The 22,362-nt window shown below is 43.4% G+C and overlaps 1 protein-coding gene across 1 annotated transcript in view; it reads left to right on the top strand.

Moving 5' to 3' along the window:
- Nucleotides 1-334: 334 nt before the first annotated feature.
- Nucleotides 335-22,362, top strand: part of PCID2 (PCI domain containing 2) — a 339,645-nt gene continuing 317,617 nt past the window's right edge. The window contains exon 1 of the mRNA XM_078657682.1: nucleotides 335-398. The gene's annotated coding sequence lies outside the window, so the exon portion shown is untranslated. The remainder of the gene's footprint in view (nucleotides 399-22,362) is intronic.

Raw genomic sequence — 22,362 nt, forward strand, 5'->3', positions numbered from 1 at the left:
ATCGAGTCCGCTGACCCTGGTCCACGACCCTGCCGCGTCGGGAATCGAACCCTGGTCCCAGGCCGTTCTCTGCTTACGGATCTGCCGCCTCTAACCAGTGAGCCACACTTCTCCACAGCCATGATGCGAAGCCAATGGCGCCGCGCTGCCGCGTAGGATGTGGGTCATGGAAATTGCAGCCGCAGCTGCAAAATGGGGGTGGGGATTTAAAATGCCAACTTTAAAATGGTTTAGCCCAATAGCCCACTGCCGCCATACACATATGTACGCACGCGTCGTACGTGCTTTAAAATGCGTACTCTCAGCATTTCCGGTAAACTCAGCTCCGAGTGTTTGAGGATCGTTGGTGACCGCTGTGTTGTGCCATGCCTCGTGGGACCCTCTTCATCAGGAAATCGGTAAGTAAGGGCTGAGAAATGCTCCATCCGTTCCCCTGTTTAAGCAAATGTGAAAAGAAATTGGATTGCGATTTTTGTTCCATGACTCGTGGCCTTCGGGGATATTATCTCGAAAGATAAACGTATTTAATGTAGCAATGAGATTTTCCCCGCTTCGTTTATTTGCTACCCGACCTCTCTGAAACTGAGGTGACATTTGACCTTCATGAGCTGCCCTAACGTAACTGGTGCTCTTCTGGTCGAGTTCGCGCTATATAAATCCGCAGCAAAAAATAATAATAAATAAATTCCAGCCGACCAAAACACACAAAAAGGGCAAAACTATTCAACTGTCAAATCACATTCACGAACGTTCCTGTTATGACGGCTGTTTCAAATTCATGCGCAACTTTGTAGCAAGTCCATTATCAGGCAAAAAAGGTTAATATTGAAGACATATATTTTGGATTCCTAAATGGTGGAATTATTTAATGATTGGGAGAGAGGGTGTTCGTGCGCTGCTTAATGAACCTGTGGCGGTATCCCAGTGTTCTCTCTGGGAGCACAGATACGTGTAAAATGACTGTCTTTAATCTCCAGCCAAAGCAAGGGACTGCATGGGGCTGCCTCTTACTTATGAGTACAGTTTTGATCCATTATTTGTCCTTGTAAGCACCTGCATTTTGGCTGCAGTTTTCCAGTCGATTTCCAAATGAAAACCCTCGTATCAGGAGAATCACAGCAGTTTAAAATGAATAAATTATGTTATTGCCTAGCATCGAAGGTAATCAGAATTGCTGGATATGTCCACCTGTTTGACTAACCAGTGACCTATGAACCTGGTCGTAATAGGAAGTACCAAAGAATACAGAATTTAATGAAGCGAGGGAGCAGGAGTACAAACCTACATTTCTGCATTCCTGGTTTGCAACTCAACGACTAGACCACATTTTTTCCAAAGGATTGTTGAATGGAATCACCAGCCCCAGCCTTTAACTTCCAATAACATCAGTTGGAAATGGTTTGAAAATGCAAACAATGGCAGCCACATAGACTGAAGAAATTGTAAGTGCTCCTCAGTTAATATACCTTCATTGCATCACAATTAATTTAAGGAAGACAGCAGGAAGTACTCCTGAGGTCGGGCTTACATCCCCCCGCCCACCGGTAAAAAAAATGGTGGGGAGCCATGGCCAACTGCCAATTAGGTCAAGGTAGCCATGGGTCAAAAAAGTTTGGGAACCACTGCCATAGACCATCAATTTACGAATTTGGGCTGGGGGAGGAGACTAATGAGTTTCTAGTCAAGTTAATTGAACCTAGCTATTTTAAAGAAACAAAATTCAAGATACTTAAGGCTGCCTATTTAGTCTGGAAGAACATCAAACGTAAGATACGGGTCTTAAATTTGAATGCCTACGCCCCATTTTCAGCTTCTGCGCTGCTTCCAATAATTTTTCGAGATCAAGTGTCAAATAGATGGGGCTTAAAGGAATACGACGCTTAGGGGATATGTGTGATGAGGGCCAATTATTATCCTTTTTAGTCCTACAGGAAAAATATGAATTAGGTAAACACGAGTTCTTTAAATATCTCGAAATTCATAGTTTCTTTGCTCGGCAGAGGTCAGGAAATGGACAACAGTTTGTAAAGATTCCTTTAATTGAAAAAAACACTAATTGGTCAAGTCTATCAACAATTAATGGAAACATTTTCTGATGATTTAGATTTTTGGAAAATAAAATGGGAAAATAAATTGGGTGTTGAGGATATTAATATAAAAAAATCTCTTGAGCTTGCTAATCAAGTTTTAATGACGAGAAAAATCCGCAGTCAACATTATATGGCCCTTTATGTTCTATATTATACACCAAGGAAGATTTCCAAATGGGGGCAACTGTTGGAGTTAAACGTAACAGGTGCGGCCTATATGCAGCATATTCAATACATATGTTTTTTTCATGTCCTAAATTAGGGCCATTTTCCAAGGAAATTGAGTCATTTTTGGGATTAATAATGGGATCCGCTGTGACAATAACAGTTGAATTAGTCCTAATTGGGGTTGGGTTCGGATAGGGTGGCTAATACTAGATTTAGAGCAATAGTCTCTTTTTAATTTATAAGTATGGCAGTGGTACGTGATTGTATCACAAACTATTGGATTGGCCCTGATCCATCCATCTTTATGAATTGCCGTTCAAGACTGCTAGCAATGTACAAACTGGAGCTATCAATTTATAAAACTAAAGGGAGAAGGAAAAGAACTATGGGAGTGAAAATTTGTCTCCAATATCAGAATGAATTTAATTGATTAATTGAAGTACGAAGCTTATATAAATAATGAGTTGTTGTTAGGAAAACTCTGCCCACCTATAAATCTGACATTTTTTTTCTTGCTTTATGTGTGTTGCCAAAGACATTTTATTTATCTTGGTTTGAACTGTATCATCATTTTATGTTGCCATCAGTAATTATGTTGCCTTGTCTAAAAAAAAGGGGATACAAAACGCTTAATAAAAATATTTTTTTTTTAGATACAAATGAGCAGAGATAGGTCCACAGACTTTCGACCCATAGTGATAGGCTTAAATGATGATATTCCTTGGGGTTCACTCATCTAGATCGTATCCATTTTGGCACCAGGTAATGGTAGTACAAAACATAGACGTCTGTACCTTATGGACTCAGTGCACTTACTGTATCTAATACCTTCTGTTTTGTGCTTCATCTAGAATCCCACACACCAGTCTAGTGCCCTCTGGCACGTGGCGCAAATACTGACTTTTGCCTAGCACACTAGTCATAATGTAGATCATTCCGGTGTGCGCTTTGTTCCTACTCCCCATTTGGATACACACCTACACTTATTCCAGAACTCAAGAAGTAATATTACAGATGGAGTGCGTGATAACCATAACTGCCTTCTGGTCAACGCGACTCTACTTTACCCTAAAGGTACGCGCTTGTTCGTGCAATCGAGTAGATTGGGGTAGTTGACCATCCCAAGATGGCCGCGCCAACCACTCCAGATCCCCGTGCTCTTTTCTCTCTCTGTATACCAGCCCATATGGCTGTTGGTGTGACTCGTTGGTGGGCATTTGAGACAGGTTCTTGCGTCAACACTCCCACCAATGTTTACTCTACACAGTGGTAGTGCCCATGTAGACTCGGTTTACACTGGATCAAGGTTGGGCTAAAGGGGCTAGGCCCAGGGGCGGATTGGCAAGGCGGGCATTCGGGCATGTGCCGAAGGGCCGGTGCCTCAGTGCCCTCTGTGGGTCGTTTTTTTCTCCCCTGTCCCAGTCCACAGAGAGTGGACTAGGAAAAGGGGAGAAAAAAAATGGCCGACACAGTGCACGGAGACAGACAGAGAAAATGAAAGCAGCCTCGCTGTGCGGCCGGACAGCGATTGTCAGCTGTGTGGCCTCTCTTCACCCCTGCCCTGCCAAGCAATCAAGCTGAGGCTGGGCAGGGGAGGGGTGATTGTTTGCAAGAATCGGCCTCCCTGGGGGCCAGGTGTTTCTTTGAGCCATTTTCACCTCGGCCCCCCTGGGGCCCATGCAGCCCAGAAACGGTGTTAGTCTTAACACCTCGCCCACAGCCCTTCACATTCAGGGCATAGTGGGCGAGGAAGAATGGGTCTCGCTGTGGGGGCCAGGTGATGTTTGGAATTTTTTTATTTTATTTATTTATTTATGCGATTTTATATAGCGGGGACTTTACCCGAAGGTGTCAGAGCGCTTCACACTAGGAACAGCAATAATACATGAGGAGAAAAATTACAAGTGGACAAATTACAAAAGCAAACGTTAAGTTACATGAATCAAAAATGACAATAGTGAGAAACCAAAATACATGAGGTAGCAATCGGTACATTACAGGAGGAAAAAGTGATATGTGTGCAGGTTACAAAAGCGTACAAAGTACAAGTAGAGGTATAATACTGCAATAAATGGCAGACACTCCAGCACAAGAACAAACGTTACGTAGGCAATGGTGGCACTTGTGCAAGTATCTAAAGCAAACAAAAGTGAGAGGTAGCATACAGTGTGATACCAGAGAAAAGTGACGTGTGCAAGTTACAAAAGGGTACCATACTCGGGTACAAGGGTAATACTACAGTAAATGGTAAACACTCAAACTGCCAGAACACATTGGGAAGGCACTTCCCATGCTCCAGCTTCACCTCAGCCTCCCCCCCCTGGCTACCTGGCTACCTTGGATGACCCAGAAAGCTGTGTTTTGTGCTCCCCTGCCAGAACATTTTTCTGAGGCCTGGAGGGCTGATTAATTTACTAATTGCAGGGGCCTTACCTCTGTTCATGTGCTCCTGAGCTGAAGGTCTGGGGAGGGCTAAGTAGGTTAGTAATAGCAGGGGCTTTGCTGCTTTTCAGGTGCTCCTGTGCTGGAGGGCTGGAATAATTTTGTGACAGAAAGGGGCCTTGCTATTTTTTTTAGTTGCTCAGCATGTAGGCCATTGTCACCTTGGCCCTGTGTCCTGTGCAAGAACAGTATCCTCCCACTTTCATTCCTTGTCTGTGCAAATGGTGTTTTATGAAAGGGCACGCCCCTTGAATGTGGGCCACGCCCCTTAAATATGAGCCACGCCTCTTGAATGTGGGCCACTTTTTCGTCAGTGCCCGGGCCGAATTGTGATCCCAATCCGACCCTGGCTAGGCCAATACCTCCTGGACCATTTGCTCTTTGCTTACTACTCACTGAAGGGTCCAGCCACCTAGCCGTTTTCTGGTTTGTGTAACATTACGTTTTTTGCTACATCCAGTTGCTTTTCTTTCCACTTACACAGGACCCAAATTGGTGTCTATTTTGACCGCCGGATACTGTTGCAGTCATCACTAGACAACAGTAGAGGTGAGCTAGGTTCCTGTCCTGGCCGTTTTGTTACTTTTAACTGCTCTATTTGGATAGCTTTATCTTGAGCCCTTGATTTTAAAATTATACCTTCTGTGCATCAGAGTCCTTACCTTACCTTTTAATCCTATTCTCACCCATCTCACGGTGGTGTGTCTGTGAGTGTGACTATATTATTCACCTAGCACATGTGCCATTACGGCACCTTAAGAAAAGGTCTATGAGATATGCGTCATGTACAGTGGTTGCATTCCTCTATAAACACAATTTCTTTTTCTTTTTGGTTGCAGGTTATTGACCCGAGTACGTGGTATGTCGTTTTTCACTTATCACGTTGTGTAGATAGCATTCACTTTGGTCCTGGAGAAGTGCTCAGATCCTCCTGACTCTCATGGCACAAAACATGTTGACTGACAGAGAGTAGGGCACATACAGCTAGACACATTGCCTCTAGTTCACTGCCACCCTCTATACTTTTAATCAGGCAGTTTACCTTTTGAATAAATGACTGCTTGGACTAACGGACCTGTTTTAACTCACTTCCCTCCCACATCTACACACACTAGGACCCTCACCCCCACTGCACCCAACGGCAGGAACAAAAGATCCCCGCCAAAGTGCTCCGTACTGGGTGCCTGTCAGGTATTGCAGCGCCGACCTGACGAGGGGCAGGCTCATATGATGAAGCATGACACCTAGCTTGCTAGGTGTGTGAGAGCCTTAAAAAGGGGAATTCCCCTTCCTTTCTCTTCAGTGTGGGGCTACTCATGGCTCACCCCCACCTTTATTATCTCCCTGCTCCTTCACTTGGACTCAGAGGAACTCCATACCCTTCTTGTGTACAGCTTTGTTGGGTCTCGTATGTTGGACCTCTTTAAACTTGCCCCGTTGTCCTATCTTTGGAATCACAAGCATTAGTCAACCACAATGGACAATTCTCTCCCTGAGAGAACTGTCTTATTGATAGGATTTGGATAATGTTTTGTCAGGCTTCTAGCAGGTCAGTCAGAAACATGGACTTGGCTTTGAGGAACGTTCCTTGCTGATGTGCTCAAACCCACTGACCTGCACCCACATTAATCCCCTTTTTCCGCTACCTTAAGAAAGCCTCTCTGAGACTGCCCCTTGCCCAGATAAAGCAACGGTGATACTTTGGGGCTTAATCAATTCTTGATTGGGGTAAGAGAAGTACTAGTAGGTTGGCTGTTGGACTGACACCATTCTTGTTCTGTAGGCTCTTCTCAGTCTATTACAAACAATACACATATTGTGTTGTTACTATATTTCCATATTTTGTATTATCAATTGTTCTTTAAAACTGGCCCATCTAAAATATCAGGCCACTGGTCGACATATTGTCCATGTCATCCACATGAACCCTCATACCTTGGCACTGGACATAGAACAGTGGGTCAGTCTCATGAGAAACACTAGGGAACTGGCTTTTGCTATATCTTGGAACAGCTTTCATTTGAAAGATTTACTTCAAATTTGGTTACAGACATTGGGTCACATCTGCAAAACACTTCCTGTAGCATGGGAGTTTGGCTGCCAGAAAAAGAATCTGCCTTGTCATATAAATCTGGGGTGTTAAAAAAAGACAGCAGATGGTTTGTTTTGTAGACAAATAAGGCGTCCTTCAAGAAACTCCAGGTCTCAAGAGAAAAACTGCTAAGAGTGGAAGCCACAATCATTACGTTAGAAACATCAGGACAAGGGCACAATGTTGACAAAGCATAACTACCAAGCCCATCCTCATATCATAACTTGGGAAAATATTTTCTGCTAGCCACTGTGTGGCTACAATCCTCCCTCTCTTTCCATTGAGATGGGAAGGTGATGTGGCGTTACAGACCTGGTTGCCGACTTTGGAACTGGGAAACCAGGAGGTGCACTGCAAAGCCCCCTGCAGGCACCTGCAAATAAATTGGTTAAATGTCTGTGGCTGATGTCAAAAGTGTAAGTTGACTGGCCTGGGCATGGTGGCCACTTGCAAGAGCAGACGTCGGTCTGTTTTTGTCATGCAACATTAAAATACAGCTGGAGCCGGCATTAGCTGGACTCAGGTTAGTGAAATGATAGCCCACAACTGCAATGAGAAGTGCAACATTTCCCTAAACGTGCAGGGACTGCTGCTTTCCTTTGCCATATATATGTTTCAGGGCATGATTGATTAGGTAGTTGCTACTGCCCTCCAGGCCTTTGAGCTCTGTTTATTTGTAGTCATTTTAAACAGACGTTTTCCCACTGAACCTGAGATCTCTATCAGTCTGACTGAATTGTAAGTATTCATTCAGATATTCTGATGCATTTCCAATCTGCTTTGATTCTTTACATTTATAACACTAATCTTAGTTTTACCAATACTAGGTGACCAATACAAGTGTTGCAGCACTTGGTTAATGTGATCCATTCTTGAAATATCCTGAAAAGTCATGGCTGCTGTATTTTGTTTTAATTACAGAGCCCTAATGCTCTCTTTGGAGGTGAGACCAAGAAGTGTATGACTATAACTTTGTGGTTAGTTGCCAGAATATCAGATACAAAAATACCTTATCACATAAATACTGTATCCTAAATATTGTTTATAAAAAGATTGACCCTATGGATATAGATTTTCTATTAACTATGACAAGGTGGCATTTTTGTAGACAGTATTTAGGACAAAATATTAATATCAGCTGATATTCGGTCAGCACTATTGCGGTACCACACAGTCTGTTAAAATCAATTCAAAGTTCAATGTGCTCATCAGATTGTGATGAGAGATTATCAATTCACCTGGAGGAATCCCCTCATGCTCATTCTACATGTAGTCGCTATAGTGTATCTACTCACTCTTGCTTGGTGTTAGCAGAACTTGAAGTTCACATCATGTCATGCTACTAGTTTTGCCTATGTCCAATCTAAATATATAGGTCTAAAAGCAGCACACTTATATAAACATGACTGTCATAATACTCATCAATATAAATGCTATAAGAAATGTATGGTATCTTGACTCCAATGTTATTCTTGCCCACTATGTGGAAGATTGCTATGATGTCATCCTACAGAATGTTGGGTGTCGGGGGAGTTCGGGGAAAGATGGCGGCCGAGTAGGACGCTCGGTCGGAGAGCTCCTCGACCAAGAGACCTGATGCACAGCATAATTAGCGCTAACACACCATAGGGTTTTTCAGGAAATAAGCAAACCTGAGCAATTTACAAAACAACTACGGAAATATGGAGGCATAATCTTGCTGTTTGCTGTTTGTGCACAACAAAGTATGAGCGCTCTGTTGCAGAGTAAAAGACTTCCCTGCAAAGTTATCGTCAGCTAAATACCGACTAACGTAGAGAAACCGGGATGGTCGGTTACTTATGTTTTGAAGGTTTCTCGGTGCAAGGGAAGCCCAGCGGACGAGGTGAGCAGGCTTCGGCTCTGGCTTCAGCGCAGTGGCGTAAGAAAACTTGAGGGGGCCCCCCTGCAAGATATGTGGAGGGGGCCCCCTGGACTGAATCAGGAGCTTTCCAGCCAGGGTATTGTGCTGAGGGGGTGCCTATATTACCCCACTGGCCTGGTGCTCCTGCTATATGAAAATTAAAGTTGTGCTGTCCCTCTATTTGTGAATACTGGTGCTCCTGCCGCCTTCTCCTTTTTGTCGCTGCTGCTTAGTCTTTGCCCTTAGAGCCAGACATGGCCTCATTCAAGTAGTTCCTAGTCACCGCGTCTCTTCTTGTGAATGCAAGCATTTCTAAATGCTTCTGCAGACACGATGCAGGCCCTTCACTGCTGTTTTCTTACACTCTAAGCTGGACGGAGAGACCACCCCTAAAAATTTTGTAAAGTGGAGCACTAATACCTGAATGCAGAAGGGAGGGCCTTTATCTATAATTTTCTGTTCTTTGCTATGAGCTCATTGCCTCATTTTAACCAAGCTCATCTGCTTTCCAATTCCTGCACCCATGACCTTTCCATGTCCTGCTCTCTGGTCCTCTCTCCTCACTTCTGATGATGCTTTGCTTTGGCACAAAGTTTTGTAAAACCTCGCTCTTCCCTTTGGCCCTCTGTGTGCTACTTTGTTCTTGGAGCAAGAAGACTTCAAGGGCTGTTTTGTGAACTTCTTTTTCGCTTTTATGTGTTTGAAAGAAGTTTGCTCCACTGTTAATTATATTTGTATGCAACTTGTTGAGTCTTCAGAAAACCCTTTTCACTATACAAAAAACAACACAACTGCTGACATATTGGTTGTTATTTTTCAACAGTCTGTTGTGTATTAACTGTGTTAGCCCCAGGACTCATAATGACATAAAGGACAAAAAAAGAGCTGATACAAGAACTTTAACCCTGTATAAGATGTCTACGAAGCCTGGCATTTGGTGGGGGAAATTCTCCAGGTCACAATTCAAAATTAACCCATAGTCAGGCAAACACTGTTTCTCTAATGCAGCTTTGTCTACCCCTTAATAGTGCAGATTTGAGTTTGAAGACTACTCTGGAAAATGTTTGTTATTGAGTAGTAGTATCAGAACACGAACAGAATCAAAAACCTTTCAGTAAATGATCCCAGAACTATTTAGTAACATCGGAAAGTATGTTATGATTTAGGAACAAAACAACAATCATTGGATTTGTCAATGCAAAGTTATAGCATTGCAAAGTACCATTCCCATTCAAGGTGGACAGTTCATTAATTCCTCCATAGTGTTCACAAGTGGCCCTGGAGGCTTCGTTCTACTCCATTAGCATCCAGCCTCCAGTCAACCTCTTGCCTTCAGGCAGGGTAGAGGGGCTGGATGAGAGTCAGTCACCTTGTGCAGCCAGGCACCTTTCAGTTCCCAAACTTCACAGAGTTCCTGGGGCAGAGTCTCTGGCTTGACCAATGGCAAATTAGCAGAATAAGACTTGGATTTATGCTTAGTTGGCAATATTAAGAGCCTAAACATGCAAGCAGGAGCAACTTAACAAGACACACAGTCACAATAACTTGTGACTAACTACAGCTATCCTGCCAGGGAATACAGAGGTCCTCAGGCATAGCTCAGAATTTTGTTAAAAAACATAAACTTCTTTTCTCTTCAATGTAAGCAGACTTCAGAAAGCTGTCTATAAGGAAGCAATAGGTTGGTTCTACAAATACGTGGTAGCGCAAAAGAAAGTGGTAACAAAAGAAAATAGTAGCGATCAGGACCGCTAGTGCGCACTACTCCCAGATTCCCTATATGCAGAAAATTAGAACAAGCATAGGTTTCTACTGCTAGTTGTCTATGACTCATCTGAGGCATGCAGCTCGGTGGCTGGCACAGGCGGGCTGCAGAAGACCAGGCAAATATTAAATTATGGTCTGACCGTCTCAGTGCCTGGAACCCACCGGCCACCTCAAATGCAGTTTACGCTGCGCATGACAATACTGGCCCAGCCCTGCCATACCTTATCCCTCACCATGAGGCTGAAAACCATGCAGCTGCATGCAGCGCACCATGCAGCACATACGCACCATTTAATTTATGAGGCGGTTCGGCAGACGTAACTTTCAAACTGCGTTCCAGACAGACCCTGCTGTCAGCGAATGTACTGTGTGCCGAGGAGGCCCCTGGAGCTCGGGGGCCACCCGCAACGCAGGGGCTGCGGGGCCCTGTGTTACACCCATGAAAACAATGGTGCAGCACTGATTGCCAGTACAGAGCTGAATTTGCCATAGAGTATACCGGCCATTCCCCGACAACGCTGGTTCATGCAGCTCTCTGGAACTCCTAAGCCACTTGAAGTTACACTCCTGCCTCCTTCGGGCCACATTTACAGCAGTAACTGTCACTACCTGCTGTACTTGTTTTGCATCGCTGTTCGTGACCTCCCTGTTGCACTGCTTCCCTGCATATACTCCACAGGCCTGACTGCTACTGGCATCTCTAGAGGGTGGGCAGATAAGGCCCTGAGGAAACTGCCCTTTTTGTATGGTCACCCCGCAATTTTTTCCTCAGTGCTGATGGTATTTACTGGAGCCTGCTAACCAGGCCACAGTGCCAGTGCTCTCTCCCTAATTTATGATGCACTTGAAATGGTAACCCCAATTGTAGCTGCGGCTGGTGCAGGTAAGAGCGGGGGGGAGGAGTCAACAGACGGCGACAAGGGAAAATAACATTTTAAACATCAAAAACACTTAATTCGCGTTTGCTGCATTGCCGAGTTGGCGCTAACAGGAGAAGTGTTTTTATTTCTTCTTTCTTTTCCGACTGTGCATGCGTGTTGCAGTGTTTAGCACACATAAAAAGTGGGAAAAGCTTTTAAAGTTATCTAGGCATATTATTTTGTGCAGGAAAGATACCCTTCCTGTACAAAACCTATGCTAGGCTCACGCACACACCCTAGTGCTATGGTGCTAAGGTGTGTGTGGTGCTCGCCAGCTGAAATTACAGCGGCACTTCGGAAAAGGGAGGAGAGAGACATATCTCTCTAGATATGGCACACTCCTGCTCCCTCCCTGTCAATCAGCGCAGCCTCTTTGGGTGCTGTACTGCGTTGTTTGTAGTTTTAAATTTGGTCCACAGGGAAACTACTACCAGTGGTTAATTTGTAAAAAAAAAATATATATATGTGCCAAAGCTCTCATAAGTTGGCAGCTTGCACCAGCCTAAAACAGAAGCAACTACTTAGCATGAAAGTGGGGAGAAGATGTGGCTTAGTTGCCAGAGCTGCTGACTTCGGACCAAGTTCGAGTCCCAGCTCAACATTTTGCGATTCTGGGCAAATCATTTAATCTCCCCTTGCCTACCATAACTGAATGTGTCTTAACTGGTGCTCATGAAAAGCGCTGGTGTTGAGGATTATGTGCCGGACCTGAGCACCGGAAACCACTGGCTCAAATTAAGCCCTGATTACTACCCTGTATTTCCGAGCTGTTCCGTCTGAAGCTATGCAGTAAACGCCATGATCTTTCGAGTTAATCTATGTGCTGTAGATTGTACAATGTAGAGAAAAATAAACAGAACCTATGTGCATCTGTAGTGCTCATCAAACAGCATCATGATGCAGCTCCAATAGAGAAGGTTATTGCTTGTGCTGTGCACATGTCCCACCCACAGGCGCACACAGCACAAACAAGAACGCATCATCGGCCGCCATGATATTTTCTTTTGAAGAGTGCTTAATTTGAACCGGTGGTTTCTGGTGCTCAGCCCAGGCCCTTTATTGTCAACACTGGCTTTTATGACAGTCTGCCACATGGAGGTGGTGCTATTTGTCTAATTTACAAAACAGAACAACAACAGTTGTTTAAATACCTGCATCCAGGCTATTACTGTTTTTTTGTATTTCTTGAATATTCTGAACTGTCACACTTTTAGAAATGTGATGGTTTGTAGTTGTGTTGATACTGTCATTGGCAGTAATGGCAGGGGCAATAGGGGGGGTGCTAGCTGCAGTGGCCTCCTGACAAGGGCTCTGGCATTTAATTTTCTACCAATTAAGCACTGCTTTTAAAATATTTTCTTTCATGGAAAGTCTGCTAGTTGTGCACATGTGCAGGCACATATTCCCGCTAGTGCATACGCACATCTGCTGGGCTGAATTCACTTCTCGCAGACACCTCGAGAGGGTGTGGGCACTCGGGCCAAAGATAAGGTGAGAGGATGTGGTGTAACAACTAGAGCTGCCAACTTTGGAACTAGGGAACCGGAATCAAGTCTCAGCATCTGCTCAACATCCTGAGATTCTGGGCAAATCACTTAATCTTCGTCTGTCTACAAAAAGATGAATTCATTCTTGTATAATGGAACTTGTGCTTATGTAAAGCGCTCCAATACCATCGGGTCGAGTTCACTATAAAAAAAAGTGAATTATGACAAAATAGTTGAAGTCAGACACTCAAATAATCATTCCAGGCTAGTGGAGCTGATGATTCCTCTGAGCCCTTAATAAACAGATTATATTGCAGTGCATTGCAGCCGAAAAGCTTTTAAACGGGTGTAAGAAATCCCGGCATATTAATTCTGTAAATTTGGTGTGTACAACACATGGTAGCCCGAGCCGGATTGAGAGAAGGCTCAAGACTCTGCCAGAACTGTGCCTCGCCTCCTCTTCAATAGCGCAAAGTACATTACTTTAGACTGCAGGTATGGTGGTTCAGTATGCATTAAAAAAATAGAAAGTAATGTGCGAATAAAAAAAAGTTAAATGAAGGAATGAAAACGCAGCTAACCTTTGTCCATCTCACAATATTTTACGCACCGGCTCCCTCGCTCCCTATTATCAATCCGAAAAGTACAATTTCTCATCAGTCACTTTCTGAAAGAAGACCTGAAATCAAATGCGCCATTGGACAAGTAAACGCTTCACCATGTTTTGGCACACTTTGGATGGTTCATGTCTCTTTGTCTATGACAAGCTCACAGAATGCATTTTAACATTACATTGTTTCCTCTCTAGTGTTTGCTGGTACAGACCTGACATCTTCCAGGTGCTGATTGTACTCTGCAGGCATCCGACCCTGCAGACATATCTCACCTGAAAAGGAATCTATGACGTGCAGCTGTTGCCCCGACCCTCTCATCTATGTTATCTACATGTAACATACAGATCTCCAAGTTGTACTTTGTGTGTATGAGTTTTCAAATTTGGAATGCAAACCAGGACTGATGCAAACACTATCAGATCACACAGGAAGGTGTGATATACTACGTCACATGAGAAGTTGTTGCAGGGTAGAGCACACTGGTGTAATGAAACTCGAGGAGGCCGATAGCTTCCAAGGTTTCAGATTGGCATATGTGACATTTTCATAATTTTAGTGTAAAATATGAGTGACATTTTAACGACTATGAGTGACACTTTCTCGCGACCAAAATCAAGCCATGAAAATGAGGGAAACATATAAGAAGATCTTAAAAATGCAGCAATGCATTTGTAGAAATGGAAAGACACTAACGTAGTGCTCTTTTACTGCAGACAGTGACTCACTGCAATGCAGAGCTATCAGCTGTACTAACTTTTACGCAGCTGAACTCAACTTTGTGCAAACTGCACTTGAAGCTCCAGGCTCAAGGCATTTGCTGTTATTTTAGTGTAATTTTGTGGATCAATTGAGTGTATGTTTGGGATTCAGTGCTTTGCTACTGGTTGCAGGTGTTCTAATTCTCCCTTGTGCCTAAGGGCAGTCTCACAGCACACCAGGTTTGAGTCAGAGAACATCACCCCGTCGCCAGTAAGTTACAGATTCTATATTGTGGAACGGTAGACCCCATTGAGGGCACAATAAAATGTGTCATAGTGTTGCAGGGGAGAAAGCTCGCCAAGAAGGCAGACTTCCAGGCTACTTAGCATGCACGAATCTTAATTATGACAGCTCATGTCCACTGCTTCACATCCCCAAATTCTGTTCACCCTCACTCAACAGGTTTCATTGCTATTCCAGATTTGGGCTTTACTTTAATACTCCCGGCAGTTACTGCCACTCAGAATGGGCTATCTTCAGAGCCAGACAAGGTACGTTTGCTGCCCACTCTAGTAATAATAATAATAATAAAGGATTTTATAAAGCGCCTGGTGACGCCATCTCGGCGTGTCCCCGCGCTGTGGAGAGAGTAGCCGGGGAAAGTGAGCGACCTAAAGGGTAAAGAGGTGAGTTTTTAAGAGTCTCCTAAATAAGGTCTCTGTCTCTGCCAATCTGATGTGCAGAGGAAGAAGGTTCCAATTTTTGGCCGCCAGCGCACGAAAGGAGCGCCCTCCCATTCTGGCTTTATTTATCCGGGGGGCACACAGAAGCCCGGTACCCTTGGAGCGCAATTCTCTGTTGGGCGTATAGGGGATTGCAAGATCCTTCAGATAATCAGGGGCTACCTGAGAGGTGATCCTGTAGCATATGAGGAGCGCTTTAAACAAGATCCTCTTTTTTATAGGGAGCCAGTGAAGGGCCACTAGTGTAGGCTTGGAGGCAGCTCTTCTGGGAAGCCTAAGGACCAATCGGGCCGCCGTGTTCTGGAGAACCTGTAGTTTTTTAATGTTCTTCTCAGTGGTCCCTAAGAGTAGAACATTACCGTAATCGATACGGGAGGTGACTAAAGCTTGGGTCATCGTGCGTCTGGCCTCTAAAGGAAGGAGGTCCAGGGTGCGATTTAAGGTTTTTAATACACCAAAACACTTCCCTGCTAGCTTCTGGACGTGGCTGTCATAGGAGAGTCTGGTATCAACCCATACACCCAGGTTCTTTGCTTCCTTACACGGAGCAGGCATAGCACCTAAACAAGGAGGCCACCAGTCCAGGGTCCAACTAGCCGAGTTGCCCCCAATCACAAGCACCTCTGTTTTAGAACCATTGAGCTTGAGGCAGTGTTGGTTCATCCAGCCTGCAAGCTCCTGCATGCACGTTTTGAAATTAGCAGCAGCCAAGGTGGGTGCCTGGGATAGGGAGATAAGGAGTTGGGTATCGTCGGCATAAGATACTAATTTTATGCCGTACGATTGCACCACCTCCGCCAGCGGGGCCATATAAAGGTTAAACAGGGTGGGGCTCAGGGCAGAGCCCTGAGGCACCCCCTGTTCTAGAGAAATGCTGTCCGAGAGGGAGTTGCCTCTCTGAACCTGGAAGCTTCGGTCTATTAGGAAGGATTTAAGCCATCCCAATGCCGCCTTGGTGACCCCAGCCTGGTTTAGACACTGTAGCAGGATGGAGTGAGCTACAGTGTCAAACGCAGCACTGAGGTCCAGCATTATGAGCGCCATCGTATGCCCCTCATCAGCTCCTGCCCGAAGCGTTTCAGTGGCTCTCAGTGGCTCTCAGGAGGGCTGTCTCGGTGGAGTAATTAGTCCGGAAACCGGACTGGGAGCTATGCAGGGATTTATTAGCTTCAAAGTGAGTCATAAGCTGTTTATTTGCAATTTTTTCGGTCACTTTAGCAAGATAAGGCAATAGAGAGATTGGTCTCAGGTTTTCCAAGGTGTCCTGACTTACATTACATTACTTACATAGTACAAAACAACTTTGTCTTTTTCGGACACCCTTACAGCAGAAAGGCCCATTTTTAACTTTCACACCATCTCCCAACAAATCGAATGCAGTGCTGACTGGTAACTAATCATAGAGATTGAGGAGAAAATACATTTGTGCAACGAAGGAAGGAACTCAGGTCCAGGCATGCAAAAATAAGAGTAACAACTAGGCAAGAAGTCTACAGAGAGGACCATGTGCACAACGAAAGTGTCAGTAATCAAGCGGGTTTTCCTTGTTTCAGAAATAACTTTCAAAATGAGTGGGATTTATATACATAGTGGGAAAGATAACTTAATTGGTTATAGTTCCTGCTGTAGAGACTTGCGTGATGTAGTCCGGCAACCCCCTCATCCCTCCCCTACCACCCTCAGCCTTTGGCTCTTCAGGGATCAATAAAATGTGGCTCTGCTAGTTCAGAGACTTGGTGCTATACAAGCAAAATATTTGTATTATTAAATATCTTTAACTGAAAGGGAATTTCGCAAGAGACTTACGAGTGCAGGCTAAAGCAGGAGACTCTGGAGCTATTTCCTTGAGATGATGGAAGCGTGCGGTGGCGAGGAGGGTCTGCCTCACTGCTTCATCTAAAAGTAGTGAAGGCCTGGCAGAGAGAATCTTTTACAGTGAAAAACGTGATCTGAACTCATCTGACACCGCCTCTTGTGCACAGGAACATAATGGGGCCCCAGCGCGATCATGATTTAAGCTGCACGATAGCTAAGGTTTGAGGCCTCTGCTCTGCAGCTGCAACTTAAAGGATCAAGATCATGAGGCGTCTTCAGGCGCACTCAAAACGAAAGTAAATTACATTATCAGGATAAGAAAGTAGTGACAGGAAATTCAATTAAATAATTGGATATTGCAGAAGGGTGTGACACTTACTGGTAACGAGCAGCGCTTTCACGAAACTGTGCCTGCCTGGCCTTCTTGCAAGGCACATGGAAGGGCCTCCTGCGGGCTCAGTCTGGAGCTCTGTGGCCAGAGAGCAGTGCCGAGGGGGCCCCTGGAGATTTGAGGCCCCCCACACTGCGGGGGCTGCGGGGGCCTGTGTTACGCCCCTGCTTCAGCGGGTGAGACGTCAACCAAAGCGCGAACTTCTCCGGAGTCTGGGCGGAGGCCGGGAGGGCGAGAGCGGCCCACAGGAGAGCATCCGGAAGGCTTGGCTTCCTTTTCCGGGGCATTAGCGGCAGCGGCGGCGGCGGCGGTGGCGGCAGTGGAGGTGAGCAGAGTCCACTCTCAGTTTGCTGTGGAACCCGTGAGAAAGCTCTTTTGGAGGTTTTGTTTGGCAAAGGAGGCATAGGCGAGGGAGAGAAGTGCTTCTGCAGGTTTGAACCCAGAGACTCAGTGAAGTCAGACAGTGATTGGGCATAAAAAAGAGGAAAACACCTTAACTAGGCAACACATGAGTGAAATATCGCCAGAAGAGGAGGGAAGAATTGGAGCGAGCAGGGGGGACAAAGACAAAGACAAGGACACAGATATTCACCAAAAAAGTGAAGAATCACAAAAATCAGCCAACCAGAGTGACACAGAGAAAAAAAGATGCGCGGCAACTGTGGTCTCTAGTTATAGCCTTAGAAATAGGAACTTCCTCAAAAAAGAACAATACCCCAAGAATATTACCCCTAGAGAGGTTAATCGAAGGAAGGCAAAAAAAACACCTCTTGAGCCCATAAAAAAATATACGAACAAGGTGAAATTATTTGGAGACAAACTTGACTCAACTCCGAAAATAAAGATTACACCCTCACTGAGAACTTTCTTTAAAGTACAGAAGCAGCAGACAAACTATGTAAAGGACGACATAAATCGACCTGAAATATTAGTGGATAAACCCGAGCTAGCCTCACCACAGCAGAAAGAAGATCAATCCCCCCAAGTAGAACCTCTCCCCAATTTACAAAGCAAAAGTACAAATATCTCCTCCAAAACAACAATTAAAATCAGACTAGAAAACAAAGAAGTCGAAAAATTCAGAACCCACCGCTATCCTCAAGATATGGCTGAAACAGCCACAACAACGGTCACAATAGTCGTAACAGGAGAAATAGAAGGTATTGAAGAGATGGAACTATGCAAGGAGAAAGATACTGTTGAGACGCAGAAGAAACAGGAAACCGGGAAGGCTGGAAAATCAGGTTCTAAAAGCACTAGAAATCAAACGGATGAGTTTTTGGAGAAAATATGGATCGAAATGAGAGACAAATTCGCCATATCGGAAGCAAAGCAAGATAAGATTCAAGAAGTGTGCGAAAACTGGATTGTAAACTAAATACTTTAGGAGAGAGAGTCACAGCCGTGGAGGGGGAAGTAAGCGGATTGAACAGTAGGGTGGAAAGTAACAGGAAAGAACTACACACGCTGAGACAGGAGGGAAAACATATGAGTGAGAAACTGGAATCTCTCGAAAATCAAGCAAGGAAAAATAATATAAGAATCTTAAACGTTCCAGAAAATCAAGAAGGTACTGATATAAAGAAATTTATTGTAGATCTTCTGGTGGAACACTTTCCATGGAGCGACGCTGAGACTTTGGAAGAGGATATACAAAGAGTCCACAGAGATCCATTTGGAAAGGTCAAAGAGAGAAAAACACCCAGGAAGATTCTTATAAATTTCAAGACTTACACATTAAAAGAAAAGATCCTTGGCGAGGCTCTGAAAAAGGGAGATTTTAGTAAAGGCTCATGGTCCTTCGGAATTAGATCTGATATGTCCAAAGCATCTCAGGACAGACAATGGGAGTTGGGAAAACTTATGCCAGAATTACAATCATTAGGGGCTACAGTACAAATGAAGTTCCCGCCCTCCCTACGAATCATGTGGCGCAATAAAATGAGGAATATCAGAGACCCTGAAGAAGTGAAAAATCTGCTCATTTTAATGAAAGACAATGTCCGAATGGAAAACCCTACATGTTGAAATGGACTCAAAGGCAAAAAATAAAAAAAAAACACAACAAAATATTCGTAAATAACCGTGACTAGGTGACGGCGCAAAGTAAATAAAATAAACATTCCAGGTCTAGTTTCGAGGAGTCCAAAGGGGTTAAGATGGAAACCCCAAGAAAAGAAGAAGGAGGCTTCCCCGGGGAGGGTAAGAGTAAAACACAAAATCAAAAAAGTAAAAAAACTCACAAAACAAAAAATGGGTGGGGAGCAAAATGGGGGAAAAAAACCAAAAAAATAATCCTCAATATCGAAAAAAATTGGAAAAGAATGGAACATCAACAATTCACTACCAAAGCTATTGAAATCGGCAAACAAAAGATAATGAAAATAAGCAAAAATAATGGGAGACACCAGTAGAAGCATAAAAATATTATGCTGGAATGTTAATGGCATGAGAACGAAAAGTAGAAGAAACAAAATCCTAGAATATTTTAAGGCATCTGAAAGCAAAATTATTATTCTACAGGAGACACACCTATTGAAAGAGGAATGGGACCAGATAATGAAAAATCTAGGATGGGTGGATATGCATATTTGCACAAACCAAGGGTGCAATATCAAAGGAGTAGCCATTGTTTTTAAAAAATCCTTAAATGCAATTATGGAATTTTCGGAAGTTGATAGTAAAGGAAGGTGGGCACTAGCAAGAATAAAATTGGGGAACACCGCTTTTACAATAGCAGGCTACTACGGCCCTAACCTTGATGACCCCGAACCCTTACAGAAATTGTATACACATCTGCTACTAACCAACACTCCAGTAATTCTAGGAGGAGACTTTAATCTCATTTTAGACCCTAAAACTGATAGGTCTCCCCCAGGAAGAAATCCTAATCTTCCTAATCTACCAAAAATGAGGGAATGGATTGGTATTTACAAGAGAGATCTAGAGATCGTAGATATATGGAAATAAAAAGGAGATAAGAGCCAACCCTTCACACTACACAATAAAAAATTAGGACATAGATCTAGAATCGATTTTTTCTTAATACATAGAAGCCTACTGGAAAGTGTGACAAAACTAAGCCACATTCCAGCCCATCTATCAGACCACTCCGCCGTACAGCTAACATTACAAATTAAGGTAACCCAGATACATAAAAGGTTTACGGTGGAAAGAGCCATGTTTTTAGATCAGGAAATCATACAAGCACTCAAAGAAGAAACAGAAGCCTTTTCCGAAAATAATAAAACAGGAACATCAAAAAAATTGTATGGGACACGTATAAGGCCGTATTAAGGGGCAAGCTACTTAGCCTTGGAACACATAAATCAAAGAAAGCGAAAAAGGAAATAACAGACTTAGAAAAAATCATAAACACCCTAGACTCCCAAATACTAGTGGAAAAAGATCCAGACAAGAAAGAAAGCTTGCAAAAAGATAGACAAAGCCAGAAGGACTCCCTTAGTGATATTCTCGAAGAAAGAGTAAGAACTAAGTGGGAAGCAAGCAAGCTGGCAAATCATGAATATGGGGAGGGATGCGGAAAATGGCTTGCATGGAAATTAAAGACCGACGCAGTAAGAAACAAGGTAAAAACCCTAATAAAACAAGATCAAGCAAGCATGACCTCAGCGGAAGAAGAAATCAGAAATGAATTTACAAACTTCTTCTCGGAGCTATACACTGAAGATGTCAACCCATCTGAGGAACAGATAGAGGAATATCTAAGAGACATGCCAGTGTTAAAATTATCTGAAGAGGAGAAAAACGAGTTAAATATGGAAATTTCAACTACCGAGGTTAAAAACATAATAAAAACCCTGAAGAAAGGAAAAGCTGCAGGCCCAGATGCACTACCAAATGAGTTGTACCTGTCTTTATTGGATACCTAGGTCCCACATATAACAGAGCTGGTAAATCTAACCCTTTTAAACAGAAGGAAAAGCTGCCGGATACATGGAACGACGCAGTGATAACAATCATTTTAAAGCCAGGAAAAGACCCCAAAAAATGTGAATCATACCGGCCGATATCTCTGCTCAATGCAGATTATAAAATATTTAGTAAAATAATGGCAACAAGACTGGGAAAGCTTACATCTCAACTTATACACTCAGACCAAAAGGGCTTTACAAAAGGAAGACAATTACATGAATTGACACAAGAACTCATTAGCGCTATAGACATAGCCATGTCAAAAAATACCCCTCTCACAATACTAACTGTCGATGCCGCTAAGGCATTCGATAGAGTAAACTGGGCATTCCTGAATAGTATACTGAATAAAAATAACCTAGGGGACTCCTTTCAACACGCAGTAGGAGAAATTTATAAAAATCCTAGATCAAGAATCCTGGTTAATGGCAGCCTTACGAGTAATATCAAAATTGGCAGGGGCACTAGACAGGGGTGCCCTCTCTCCCCCCTGCTTTTTAATTTATATATAGAACCCTTAGCAAACAAACTCAGAAGCTGTAAGGAAATAACTCCATTTAAATACCAAGGGTGGGAGAAAAAGTTAGCACTCTACGCAGACGATCTGATGCTATTCACAGATGAATATGTAAAATCTAAACCAGCTATTGAAAAAATCATTAGTAATTTTGGACAAGTGTCAGGATACTCAGTAAATCACACAAAAACAGAAATAATGACATGGAACACACACTTTAATAGCTCCAACATAAAACAAGAGATAAAATATTTGGGCATCTTGGTAAATCAAAATTTAGATAAAATACCACAAAACAATCTAAATAGAGTGGCCCGAGAGGTGAGAAAACTGCTTAAAGTATGGTCTAGCCTACCTCTAAGCTTTATAGGGAGGTCTAACATCATAAAAATGACCATACTCCCAAAATATACCTTTCTGTTCAATACCATTCCATTGGAATTTAAAAAAGTCGCATTAAAAAAGCTGCAGGGAGAGCTTGCAAGTTTTATATGGGCCTCCAAGGGAACCAGAATATCACGGAAAAAACTCAGGAGGAAAAAAGAGAAAGGAGGAATAGCAAGTCCAGACTTAACAGAATATTATAGGGCTTTTCAATTTAAAAATATACGAGCTCTCCTAAGAATACACCAGTACTACCCGGAATACCTGCAAGCAATGACTGTATCTGGGGGCCACTTTCTTTTTAAATTTGGTCACCAAAAATACTTCAAGAAAATCAAGCTAAAGATACTAAAGGAAGCAGTTAAACTTTGGATGCAAATTAGAACAATCCTAAAAATCCCCTATTACAGTACAA

The sequence above is a fragment of the Lissotriton helveticus genome, chromosome 8, assembly GCF_964261635.1.
Source record: "Lissotriton helveticus chromosome 8, aLisHel1.1, whole genome shotgun sequence".
Taxonomy (NCBI): Eukaryota; Metazoa; Chordata; class Amphibia; order Caudata; family Salamandridae; genus Lissotriton; species Lissotriton helveticus.